The sequence below is a fragment of the Typopeltis vanoorti genome, chromosome 25, assembly GCF_054136105.1.
Source record: "Typopeltis vanoorti isolate ZY-2024b chromosome 25, IOZ_Tvanoo_1.0, whole genome shotgun sequence".
Classification (NCBI taxonomy): Eukaryota; Metazoa; Arthropoda; class Arachnida; order Uropygi; family Thelyphonidae; genus Typopeltis; species Typopeltis vanoorti.
In genome coordinates, this window is record NC_143573.1 from 21,423,830 (window position 1) to 21,438,204 (window position 14,375).

General features: G+C 36.3%; 1 protein-coding gene across 1 annotated transcript in view; it reads left to right on the forward strand.

Annotated features, from left to right (window-relative positions):
- The window catches only part of LOC150092596 (phospholipid-transporting ATPase ABCA1-like), a 982,930-nt gene that overhangs the window by 161,814 nt on the left and 806,741 nt on the right, over positions 1–14,375 (forward strand). The window lies entirely within an intron of this gene.

The window sequence follows — 14,375 nt, forward strand, 5'->3', positions numbered from 1 at the left end:
TGAAGTGAAGTGAAGTAGTCAGCAAGGATAGAAAAATCAGAATTCCATGGTGCACTCAGGTAATAAAAGACATGGTCATGGAAAAGAAGAAAGCATATCAAATGCTCCTAGCAACAAGTCAGCATTTGCAGTGATTGAATACAGAGAAAATTGTAAGAAAGCAAAGCAAAGCAGTTTGTAGAAGTAGCTAAAGTCACGGTATGATTTTGGGAAGAATCCAAAAGATAAATATTTGGAGGGTGTCAAAATGTTCTGGAAGCTATTGAAATATCTGTGAAATGGAGGAAGGAGTGTTGTAAAAGTAATCTGAGGTGATAAATTAACATGAAAATTGAAGCTAGATATCCTACATGCTAGGAATATGTATTCTGGTATTTTGTCACACACAAAAAAAAATAAAAATAACATAGAATAAGAAACTACTTTTTATTTTCTCAACTAGTTTTGCAAAAATTCTTTTGTTTCAATTCATCAGGACAATTAATGGAAAGCATGCTGGCTGCTGGTTCATGGATTGCTGTATACTACTGGTAGATATGAGTGTGTCATGATGAATTAATGGACCAAACTTGAGGTAAAATCATCCCTTGTTTTTTGTTGCACAGTAGTAGATGTGTCATCATTTCAGTTGATTCTTTGAATGCTCTTTAGAAAAAAATGGCAATATATGTGAGGCATTTTTGTTTGTTGCCATGCTGCTTGATGTTTTGTTTCTGTTGTATGCCAGCCCTGATTTGTGTCATCTTTTGTTCTCAATATCTTTGAATTGTTCTAATTGATGTACCTCTCCATATCTGCCTGTTTGTGCTATATAGTGTAAATAACAACTGATCTTGTTGACATCTGGTTTTTTAAATGGCTGGTGTGGAAGTTTAGGAGGTTTCAGGTGCTTAAAGATCTTGTTGATTGGATGGAAGGTGACCTTGCTTCACCAACAAAATAACCTTGCTATTTTTTCTGTGGTTAATTGTGTATGTGTTGATGATATTTTTATCATGTGGCATGGTCCTGTTACCCAGTTAGCAGATTTCACCAGCTACCTCAACAACCTTGATCCTTGAATTAAATTCACTGTTGAATTAAAAACAAACAGGTCTTTATCATTTTTGGATACAGTAGTTGATTATTCAACTAGTATATACAAAAACACAGGACCCTACCTACATGCTATATCTCATCACTATCCAGTGCAAAAAAAAAAAAAAGCATTATCTATTCCTTACATGATAGGACCTACAAAATTTTCACCAACATATATAAAATGAACCAAGAGCTACAATACTTGAGTTCAGTCCTACTAAAAAATGGCTACCATAGAACATTAATAAAAGAAATTCTACTTCAACCTCCAAAACAGTCAGATAAACAAGGAAACTAAGCCATTAGATGAGCAGAGATTCTTCCATATATATACAATCAGTTACAGATAAAAGAGCAAGGTTTTTTGTTGGTGAAGCAAGATCACCTTCTATCCAATTAAAAAGATCTCTAATCGCTTGATACTTCCTAAACTTCCTCATCTGCCCTTTCTTTTAGTGTTACACAGTGATCAGCATTCATTTTTGAAATTATGGATTCTACAACCGTGTTAGAATAACTCTTTTTATTATCCCAACGTTTCAATCTTCATATCAAGATCATCATCTGGAGCATACATAAATATGCAATACAAGCTGCGTTACATTTCAAACCGTAAGCTAAAGAAACAATGATTTGATCACATGCTACTCACTGGCATGACCTCTAGTGAAAAAAAAAAAAAATACATCAAGCTAATTTAATTTTTGATTACATGAATAAACATTCTTGCTTACAGATGGTTTTCTTTCCAGTAACAGTGATGTCCTATTTCTATTATTACAATTGTTATTTTTAATTTAAAGAAAAATTATAAATTACAACATGAATAAAATTTCTTATAGATCTTTTTTCTTTTTCTTATTTTCTCCTTAACAGTGATGTCCTATTTTTCAGTATTAAAGTTGTTATTATAGATTTAGGATCCTGGAATTTCTAGAGTCCTGTTTATAGTTGTTCTTAGAGAGGAAGGATTCGTGGGACAAATATATGCCTTCCATATGTATGGGATTTTTAGACCATCATTATTGTTTAGATTGGGGTAGGTGATAATGATCTCACAAGCTTCCTTAAATTTGCATTCATACCATGTTTTGGTGTGATGTAGACAACTAATACTTTTCCAGTCAATTTTATGTTAGGTGTTCAGAGCATGATCAGAAAGGCCAGCTTCACCATAATTATTATATTTGATGTGTCGTTTATGTTCTTTTTGTCTGATTGAAATTATGCGTCCTGTTTCTCCTATGTATGGTATGTTGCAGGTGCAGTAAATACAGTATACTCCAGGGTGGGCCAGTGGAGGGTGATGGTCTTTGGATGAGTTGAGTAAGCTTTTTAATTTTGCGATTTGGTCTCGTGGCTGCCAGACACTAAACACTTTCCTTAGCCACCTAAACAAGCAACACAAACGTATACAGTTCACAATTGAGATTGAAAAGCATTACACACTGCCGTTTCTAGATACACTTGTCACACGTCTTTCCTCGAGCAATCTTTCCTTCACTGTTTATTGGAAACCGACACATACTGTCCAATATATGTAGAGTATAGCCACTAGAGGGCTATATGGTATGTAGTGTTTGTGGATAGCTCCTGAACAGATAAGTGATATTTTGAGTAAAAATTGATGAATTTGCATAGGATTTACATAGTATTGTTTACTTTTAGTATTTTAGCATGTGATTTCTGGGTGATTTTTGTGTGTTTTTTGAGTATTTTAATAGTAAATTAATAGATACGATTATCTGTGCACATGGCTCCCATAAAGAGGAATACAAAGATGCCGTCTAGGTCCCCATATTTGTCTAAAAATCTTAACTTAGATGATTTGATTCAGTGTACCATTTGCGAAATGTATGCATTGAGGAGAGCATGTTGGAGTCTGGTTAAACAACGATAGTGGAGTGAATGTGTGCAAAAAGTGGAAAGAATGTGAGGATTTAAAGAGTGCTTCAGGTCGTGTGAGTGATATCATTGTTGAAAGTGAGAATCTAGATAACAGTGATATTCGAGGTATGAATGGTGATATTTGTGAGGTAGTACCTGATAACTGTGAGAGTGGCGTTGAAAGTGAGAATGAAGGTAAACATACAGAATGATTGAATGAATCATTGGAGAATAAAAATGATGACACTGACGCAATGAGTGATATTGCTGTATTACATGGAGCGATACATAGGACAAATCGGCAGCTGGAGCGTTGGCAAAAATCTTTACCAAGCGTACCGACTAATAATCAGCAAAAGTATGATAGAAAAAATAAGGGTATGATAGCGAGTGTAAACAAAATGAAAGAGCGTGTGTTGTATGGATATGCCTTAGTAAGAGGTGTGTTAGTTGAGAGCTTAGCAAAATCGTATACCAACCCAGTGCGAACATTAAGAATGTAAGCGAGTCAATTAGAATGCAAAAGCAGCAGGTGAAATAATTGATAGTGGTAGCAGGTACAAATCATTTAAAAGGAAACAAAAAGGCTATGCGTGAGGATGTGAAGGAATTGCTTGAGGTAGCAAAAGAGAAGAGAGAGAGAGAGAGTTAGGATGGTGAGTCTGTTGCTGCGGTGTGACAGTGAAGAGTATAGAAGGAGGGCCATAATTGCTAATGACTTTATGCGTGAATTATGTTTGATGAGTGGTGTGGAATTTGTGGATGTGTGGAATGAGTTCGATGGGCGAAAGGATTTATATAAAATGGATGGTTTACATTTGAATGGATTTGGTGTACGGAGATTGAAAAGGTGTTGTCGAATGTAGTGGAAGTGAATGTGCAGAATCAGGGAAACTAGAGTTATTAAGGGGGGGGAGTAGATATGCAGATTTTAGGGAGACAGTTGAATGTGTGAATGTGTGTAATATGCCCAAGCGAGTAGGAAAGATCATGAATCAGAATAGGATAATTAGTATAAGGCTTCAAAATAGGGATGGGACAAATCGCCTTCTGCAATTCATGTATACAAATGCTAGAAGTATTAGGAACAAGAAGGAAGAATTTTTGGCCTTGGTTGGCACTTCCAGTCCACAGGTTATTGGCATTAGTGAAACATGGCTGACAGAAGATGACAAAGCTAGTGGGATTGAATGTGAGGGTTTTAGTGGGTTCACGAGTGACAGGGAGAATAAAATTGGGGGAGGAGTGTAGCTACAGCCAAGAAGAATAGAAGTGAAACTGCAGGATAGATACAGCCAAGAAGAATAGAAGTGAAACTGCAGGATAGAGAAAAGAGCAAATTTGAGGCTATTTGGTGTGAGATTGAAACTAGCAGAACAAAATATACAGTCGGGTGCTGCTATAGACCAGGTGATGGAATAATATGTGGAGATAGTATGCATAAGCAAATAGAAGAAATCAGTGTAAGGAGGATAATTATTATGGGAGACTTCAACTATGGTAACATTGATTGGAAGGAGGAGAGGACACATGGGAGGAAGGAATTGGATATTATGCGGTTATTAAGGGATAACTATCTGCGACAGCATGTAATGGAAAATACTAGCGGTCAGAGAGTGCTTGACTTAGTAATTGCATCTGAGAATTTGGCCTGTAGCGAATATGACCACGTTGCCACCAATTGGTGAGAGTGATCATAGGGTCTTGACTTGGGAGGTGGCTAAGGTGTGGAATTTACAATTAAGATGGGGTACATGTGGAATTATCGGGCTGGTAAGTATGACAAGCTTAGCAGATTGATTGGTTCAGTGCCATGGCATGTACAACTGCAAGGGCTAGAAGCTGATAGTGCATGGGAAGCAGTTAAGAAGTGTTTGCATGAAGCAATGACTGACTGTATACCAAGAGTCCGAATAATAAATCAAGTAGGGGTTAAATGAATGAATAACACCATTAAGCTTGAGCTGCAAAAAAAAGAAACAACTATGGAGGGAATTTAAGGAGAAAGGTGACCGGCAGGCACACTGAACGGTATAAAGCGCAGGCCAGAAGGGTAACAAGTGTGGTAAGAAAAGCAAAAAAGGATTACGAAAGAATATTGGTCATGCAGGCTAAAGAGAATCCTGAACAGTTTTTTCGATATGTTGCAAGTAAAAGAAAAAATGTATATGGCAGAATGATTTTAAAGAATGCCGATGGTAGGGAGTTAACTAAATCAGTTGATATAGTTGAATTACTGAGTGAGCACTTTGCAAGAATATATCATCCAGGTGGTGACATTGCAGAAATGAATGAACCAATAGATTATGCGGAAATTGTGGTGAATGAAGTGGAGGTGAGTAGTCTATTGCAAAACCTCAATGTCAATACATCTGTGGGATTGGATGGTATACCAGCTCGTGTCATACATGAAGTGGCTAAAGAATTGTCAGTACCCTTGATCATTTTGTTTAATTTGAGTCTCTGGTCTGGGTTAGTCCTGAGGGGGTGGAAAGAGGAGAAAATAGTTCCACTACATAAAGGAGGTTCCAAGAATGCTGTTGTAAATTACTGACCGATTAGCATATCAGGAATCATTGTCAAGGTCTTGGAGAAATTAGTCAAGAGAAGAATACAGGATTGGATAGATGAAAATGGGATACTGTATGGGGGGACAACATGGTTTTGTGAAGGGTAGATCATGCCTCAGTAACTTGCTCACGTTTTATAACACAGTGACTGCTGAACTGGATAAGATTAATGGGTTTACAGTAATACTACTGGACCTTGCTAAGGCCTTTGCCAGGATACCACATGGAACTCTAATCAGTAAACTGGAGCATATGGGGATGGATATAGGGTTGGTGAATGGATAGGAGAGTGGTTGATGGAGAGATACCAGAGAGTGGTTTATTCAGGAGTGTAGTCCAAAAGACGGGTTGTGACTAGTGATGTGCCACAGGGTTCTGTTCTTGGACCACTACTTTTCAATTTGTTCATTAACAATATAGGAGAGGATCTGAGAGGAAGTGTTCACTTGTTTGCTGATGATGCAAAGTTGGGTAGAGCAATTGTGAGTGCACAGGATGTCAAAATTTTGCAGGATGATTTGGATAATTTTGAGGACTGGGCTAGGGAAAATGGATGTCAATTTAAAGTTGCAAAGTGTAAGGTTATGCATTTTGGGGTGAAAAGATTAGCAGCAGTAAACTACATTGGTGGAACCATACTCCAGGAGATTGATGAGGCCAGGGATTTGGGAGTGTTGGTGGATAGGGAGTTGAAGTTTAGTGGGCACATAGCAAAAGTGGCTAAATCAGCTCATCAAATCACTTGGTTGTTGAAAAATCCTTTAACAAGCAGAGACAAACAAGTTATTGTTCCTCTATATTGAGCCTTGATAAGACCTCATATAGACTACTGTGGCCAGATATGGGCGCCAGGGTTTCTTCTTGATGGGGAGGAAGTGGAGAGGATCCAGAGACGAGTGACCAAGATGATAGCAGGTCTGTGGAATGAACCTTATGAGAACAGGTTGAAGATATGAGGGTTGCAGAAATTGGTCGATAGGCAGAAAAGAGGTGATATGATTGAGACATTCAAATTACTGAAGGGTTTCTATAAGATTAATCCAGAAGATATTTTTGAGAATAGGACTGGTGGTGGGAGGACTAGGGGCCATACATGGAAGCTGGGCAAGAATGTGGCTAACAGGGGTGTTAGAGCTAGGTTTTTCTTGGAGAGTGGTGAATGAGTGGAATAAGCTTCCAGAGTCTGTTGTGGGTGCTATGACCATGAATGAGTTCAAGGTGAGGTATGATAGATACTGGGTAAATGTCGAATAGTTGTTCTTGACATGATGTTAGGGACTCCCTCGATGAGTCTGTCGACTCCTTGGAGTTGCCCGAAATAATAATAATATATGCATAAACTCCTACCACCACCCAACACAAAAACTTGGTGTCATCAATATCCTAAAAAGGGCTCTGAAGATCTGCTCCAGTGAACAGGCACTGAAAAACGAATTTAAAGTAAATAGTAATACTTTTCAAAAAATGGATACAGCCAAAACACTATTAACAAAATTCTCTACAAGATCTCAATAAAACAACAAAGACAAACCAGACTACAGTAAAACTATAACATTCCCTACATTAAAGGGACATTAGACAAAATAAACAGAGTACTACAAAAATACAACCTCAAAGCCACCTTTAAACCTCCTGTAAAATTAAAAAGCTTACTCAACTCATCCAAAGACTCTCTCCCTCCATTGGCCCACCCTGGAGTATACCGTATTTACTGCACCTGCAACATACCATACATAGGAGAAATAGGATGCACAATTCCGATCAGAAAAAAAGAACATGAACGACACATCAAATATAATAATTATGGTGAAGCTGGCCTTTCTGATCATGCTCTGAACACCTAACATACAATTGACTGGAAAAGCACTAGTTGTCTACATCACACCAAAACATGGTATGAACGCAAATTTAAGGAAGCTTGTGAGATCATTATCACCTACCCCAATCTAAACAATAATAATGGTCTAAAAATCCCATACATATGGAAGGCATATATTTGTCCCACGAATCCTTCCTCTCTAAGACCAACTATAAACAGGACTCTAGAAAATCCAGGATCCTAAATCTATAATAACAACTTTAATACTGAAAAATAGGACATCACTGTTAAGGAGAAAATAAGAAAAAGAAAAAAGATCTATAGGAAATTTTATTCATGTTGTAATTTATAATTTTTCTTTAAATTAAAAATAACAATTGTAATAATAGAAATAGGACATCACTGTTACTGGAAGGAAAACCATCTGTAAGCAAGAATGTTTATTCATGTAATCAAAAATTAAATTAGCTTGATGTTTTTTTGTTTTTTTTTCACTAGAGGTCATGCCAGTGAGTTGCATGTGATCAAATCATTGTTTCTCTAGCTTACGGTTTGAAATGTAACACAGCTTGTATTGTATATTTATGTATGCTCCAGATGATGATCTTGATATGAAGATCGAAACGTCGGGATAATAAAAAGAGTTATTCTAAGACGGTTGTGGAATACATAATTTCAAAAATGAATTTCTCATCTGTCACTTAAAAAATGAGGTATCTACAAGATCAGGTGTGATTTACACTGCATAGGACAAACAGACAGATCTGAAGAGGTATGCCAGTTAGAACAATTCGAAGATGTTGTGAACAAAAGAAGACACAAATCAGAGCTGGCAGCACATACTGAACAGCAGAAATAAAGCATTAAGTAGCATGACAACAAACAAAAATGCTCCACATGTGTTGCCATTTTTTTCTCAAGAGCATTCAAAGAATCAACTAAAATGATGAAACATCCTCTACAGTGCAACAAAAAAAAAGGGAGATGATTTTATATCAGGTTTGGTCCATTAATGCAATATGATACATTTGTATCTACCAGTAGTATACAGCCATCCACAAACTAGCAGTCATTGTAATAGCAAACATACACTTTCTGTTGTTTAATGATTGTTCAAATATTTTCACTAGAGTTGTTAACTGTTATTACTTATTTTCTAATTTTTTAGTTTATTCATGTAATTATCCATCATGTAATGTAATGATCGAGTGAAACAAAAGAATTTTCAGGAAACTAGTCAAGAATTTTTTTTTTAATGTGTTGCTCCCACCCTATGAAAGGTGCTGACCCATAGTATATTTTATACTGTGCTAAGGATTTTGTTTTTTCTATTTTCATCAATTTTATGTATTTTTAATTTATTTTTTACATAGTAGAGAAACCCTGCTCCAGCAACAAAGCATAGAACTTTCTCAATTCACTTCAGGTCTCCAGTAATTGTGGCAGTAGTCTCACATTGGGCAATGAAATTCATCTCCTACCTAAAGACAATCACAGATATTCATGCCCACATTGAAATTTAAACCTGCAGCCTTTTGATTGGAGAATGGGTGTACTTACCACTCAGCCAACTAGACCAGCAGTAAATCAAAAATAGTTTCTTATTCTGTGTGATTTTTTTATTAAAAAATACCAGGAAACATTCCTAGCATGTCCTATCTCCACAGAAGCCTACAAAAAGATCTCCTACATGTTTTTAATATTTTTTTTTTCAACAGTCATCCCACACACAATATGTTGATGAATCTATATCACACACTGCTGTGCTTCTGTGTGGTGCAGGAAGGACTGAGAAAGAAAATAATACCTATTGATATTTTGCTTGGAGGTTATATTTGTTGGGAATATGATGAAGGCATTAAAGCATGATACTGATGTAAAAGTATGATGCTAGGAGGTCAACTTTATCTTTAGCTGCTTTATCAGTATTACCATGCAATCTGCATGTGAGAGAGGTTGAAACACAGAGTAGCAGAAGTTATATCCAGTGGCCTTTGCAAGTGACTAGAAGGTATGGCTTCCATGTGGATAGGAGACAAGTTTTCTGTTATTGGTCCATATGAAGTCAGATTTGGATTTGGCAATTTTACAGCAGTCATATGCTTCAGCTTAGACTATGAAGGCTGAAGCTAGGCTAGGCTAGGTTATTGTTGAAAGCCACCCTGTTGTAAGTTGTGTTTTTTGATTCAGCTGCTTTGGTATATTTTCTTTGAACCAGGGATTGGAAAGTGGATGAGAATTTTGGATAGAATGAGGAATGCAAACCTTCATTCCTCATTCCCAAAGTGAGAATAATTTTTATGACTTGCTCAGAGCAAGCATTTGTGCCAGAAAAGCAAAGGCAATAATCAGACCATAGAAAGGAAGTATAGAAGTTTCAGAAGTCATTCCACTTAGTACCTTTATAGTGCCAAAGGACAAGAGGTTGGGAGTGACTGGATGGAGGATTTTCTGTGCTAGCGTAGCTTGCACAAGATTGTGATCTGTAACCCAGAGGTGACCTTATAGTGTATCTAGAAGAAAAACTGGTTTAAATAATCAAGGATATTGGGAGAATTGAAAGGCTTATCAGGAATTTGAATGGTTGGATGGATATACAGTTTGAATTATGTCATTGCTTATTTCAGAAATTTCACTATCATCATGTCCTGCTTGGTCTGTGATGTTGTGAAAGGGAGCCAGTTGGGGATTTGGTCATTAAGGTCATCTAGTTAAAAAAAATGGTCAGTGAAGTTTTCAGAATTTGGAGAGTGTAAATACAGCAGATGAATGTTACCAAATAGGATAAGGAAACCTTGAGTGAGAGAATGTTAAAAGCAATGAATTCTAAATTAGCCATTCTCTTGTGATTTCAGATCTCATCAGGGGCGTAGCGGCCACAGAGATGGCCCCCGGTGCCTGATGAAAAGAATTTGGAAGTATGTAATTTGAACATGAAAAGTGGACTGTGGTAAGGTACCTAAAATTTGGATTTCCATCAAGACTAGTCTGGATGTCTGTAAGTGATAATGTACATCATATATGTTGCCGTTTATGGTATAGAAAAGAAGCTAAGAAAACTCATGGAAGAGAAGCTTGGAGAAAACATGCTGGTTCAGACCAAATAGGGATTGGCAGGATCAAATTTTCAGTTTAACATAGTTCAGAAATCATGTAAATATAACAAGGATCTGTATTAAAGTTATATCTTGAAAATGCATAATGACAAAGTGCCAAGAGCAACTTTATTCAAAACACAACAATTATATGGTGTAAATGGGATGTTGTATCAAGTTATAAATCAGCAGTTAGAATTGAAGGAGATGTTGGAACATCAGGACCTACATGAGGGGTCACAAGACTCATCATTGGAACCCATCGTAGATCACTCAGTCTATCATATCACTCCTTAAATCTGCTCCCCATCTGTATATTCATCACCTTATCAGACAGTGCCCTCCATTCAGAAAAGGCACTTTTCATCCTCTTACCCACCATATCCTTTTGCAACCTCCAGGGATTGGTGTCTTCTTATCCTTATTCATTCTGCATGTTCTACTATATGAAACTTGTTGGAATTTTTTTTTTTTTTTTTTTTTAAACTTCCAACATCTTTCTCTAAATCCAGAGTAATTTAATAATAAGGTGGTATACCTTTTGGCAACTCGTATAGGTAAATATGACTTCTCCATATGATAAATATGACTTCTACCTCAGTATCACCACTTCTGGATCTGGCTCCCACTGACGAGATCTCAATAAAGGTCGAAACTGATCTGGGTAGTGGTCCTTCCCTTAATGCATAGCATTATACATGTCCACAAGGAGATGTGCTTTGCATTATGGGAGATACTGAGACAAGGAGTGATGACAGCTTGGTCCACCTTTACTACGAGTTGCCTCAGTCCTGAAGATACTTCAGGTGCAAACTTTGTTTGCATACACTTGAATAAAGGATTAAACTAAATTTATTATATGAAAAATCTTCCAAATGTCAATCTTATAAATACCTCTCAAAAGTGAAAATGTCTCAGTAATGTCAAACCTTCACCTTCTGTCCATCAAACTCTGCAATTCGTGCCCTCATACTCTACCCTTCTAAGTCTAATTTATCCTGTTCCAATCCCAGTGATCTAAGGACAGTAATCCTGATGTTGTCTGATCAGTGCAGTATACAATGGAATCGCTACTCTTTTATTTTGAATTTTACCTTTAGAGGGGGGGGGGGAAAGTATATGCCTTTCCTCTCATCAACTGCTCTTGTTAGTTTATAAAAAAATACAAGCAGATTACTGAAACAAGTGTCCTTGAACAAATCTGTGCTGACCTTCACAGGTAATATTAGCCCAATCTGTTCATTTTATGTATATGATCTCTCACAAATTTTCCCCAAATCTTAGTGGATACAACAGAAATACAAACAGGCTTATAGTTTGATACCTGCATTCTACCACCACCTCTACCACTCTTGTGCAATGGCAATCATATCCTCCTCCTTCCTCTTCTTGGGCACTTCTCAATAGTTATGCTTTCATCGAACTGCTAGGTCATGGGAGCTGTCAGTTCCTTAGCATATTTTATTAAAACATTTAGCAAAATCCTTCAGTCCAGCTGCCTTATTGACTTCTGGAGCAATTAGTACTCCAGAATGGACTTCTAAATGTTCACCCCTTCCCATCTCAGGATTAAAATCTGCTTTTCTGGGCTGAAATCCCACAATAAAATTATCACTAAATGGCTTCACTATGTCATTTGTATTGATCACTTGACCCCATTTTCATCTGATCTTATAATTCTTCCACAATCATTTCTCCTCCTACTGTCTACATAACAGAAGAATTCTTTAGAATTTTTCTTGGACACTGTAGTGCTAACCTCTTCTCATATTCCAGTTCTGTCATTCTCGCTATACTAGTCATTTTCCTGCCATTATCAAAAAGAACTGAAGTTTTTAATGGATTAACTTTCATTATTAATTTTCATTATTAAATTTAAGATGTAATTGAAGCTTAGCACAATATTCCTTTTATATATGTTATGTTGATATTTGTGGTTGGTAGGGTAGCAATGCTATTTTACTATGGAATAATAAGAGAACAAGATGGTTTTCCATTGTCTTCCATAGCCAGTAAGTGTTTTATGGCTGTAGATATGCACTGTTCATGGGGGACTGGTTTGTGGGATAAAACACCCGAGTTTCCGGGAGTAAAACCCTGCCATCTCCATATGAGACCAGGTAACTCACAAAAAAATTCTTCGTGTCATGCACTGGAATTCAAACTCAGGTCTTTCTAACTAAAGGGCTTCATTTATACCAACTGGACTATGGAGGCTCCATTATTATTAGTAGTAGTAATACTAGTATTAGTTAATATTAGCAATACTAGTATTAGTTAATACTAATATTGCTAATATTGTGACATCTGCACACACACACACACACACACACACAGTTATATGGAATATAACTGTGTGTACTATATATAATAATATATATTATATATTCTATTTTGTGTGTGTGTGTGTGTGTGTGTGTGTGTGTGTGTGTGTGTGTGTGTGTGTGTGTGTGTGTGTGTGTGTGTGTGTGTGTATTCTATTATATATAGCTACATATAATAGAACTGGAATTTATTCCAGTGATATGGAATAAATTTTATTCTGATTTGGTATTTGAATCTTTTACAAAAATTTTTCAAACTGTTCCAGTTTTCAGTTCAACTATATTCTGGGCTACAAAGTGACAATATATCCATATTTTATATTGCAATAACTCTCTGACTTAGTGGAATATGTAAAAAAGTATGTGTGGTTGAGTTTTAGTTCCAACAGGATCACTTTTATTAGAAAATATTGGTAAAGAAGTTTCAAAATAATATTATAGTTAAAATCTATATTAAGATTTGTCAGTTTTGATTTCAATCTGCTTGTTGTTGTGAAAAAATCAGGTAGAACAAACTTTTTTGTCTAGAGATAAATCTACACAATGAAATAAATCTACAAAATTACAGAATAATGTTGTAAAAAGCAGCAAAATAATTATGAAATCTCAGTGACCACATCCATACGTTGTCTGCATTTTGAGTGGTTTTAGGTATTCTTACCAAACACTTTAAAACAATACTTTTCAAGAAAATTCATCGAAACATTATCTGTGAACCGTTTTGATCAGTTGCATTTGCAGCCAGTTGTTGTGTGATGAACTGTGATTCAATGAATTGTTTATTTGATAAATTGTATTTTTGATGAATTGCCATTTGTTAAATTGTTGTTTGATTAATTGTTTATTTGAGGAATTGCTTTTTCGATGAATTGTCATTCAATGAATTGCGATTCGCCAAACTGCCTTTCGATAAACGGTTTTCGATGAATTTTCATGGAACCCCATTATATACCAAATCATGTTATCTTTTTCATTTGAGAAATGCAGTCTGCCCTTTGTTGGTAAATATTTTTTCACTAGTCCTGTGCACTGCTGATATCTCTTCCTTTCGGTTCCTCCATTCATGGAATTGCTCCAGTTGATTTTAAAGATCTACCTTACAATCCCACATAAATTCCTTTCTCTGTGATACTTCTGCATGCCTATTCAGTGTCAAAGTCAGGACTACATGGTCACTCTCAGAGTGACCATGTAGTCCTGATCAGATCCAATCAGAAGCAAGACTGATATCTTAGTTATAATCAGTTCCTCTGAAGTAAGAATGTAATCCAGAACTCTTGATTCTTGCGTTTCTTCTACTACATGTTGTCTGGGAAAGACCTGGATTTGATTCCCGTCCGTGACGTGAGGAACCTTTATCTGATCTCTTTCGACAAAAGGTAAGTTAGCCGGTCTCATATGAAGGTAGGGTTTTTTTCACCTGAGACATTTGTTCCTTTTTTTTTGTCCATTTTATATTGCTATAGATAAAATCTCCTGTAATGATCACTCATATTGCACTTGCCAAACTGTATGCCTAAACAATTCTTTCTCGTCATCTCCTATGTTTTCTTGTTTATAGCAACATCCAACTAAATATTTTGTTCTGTTCATCTCCACC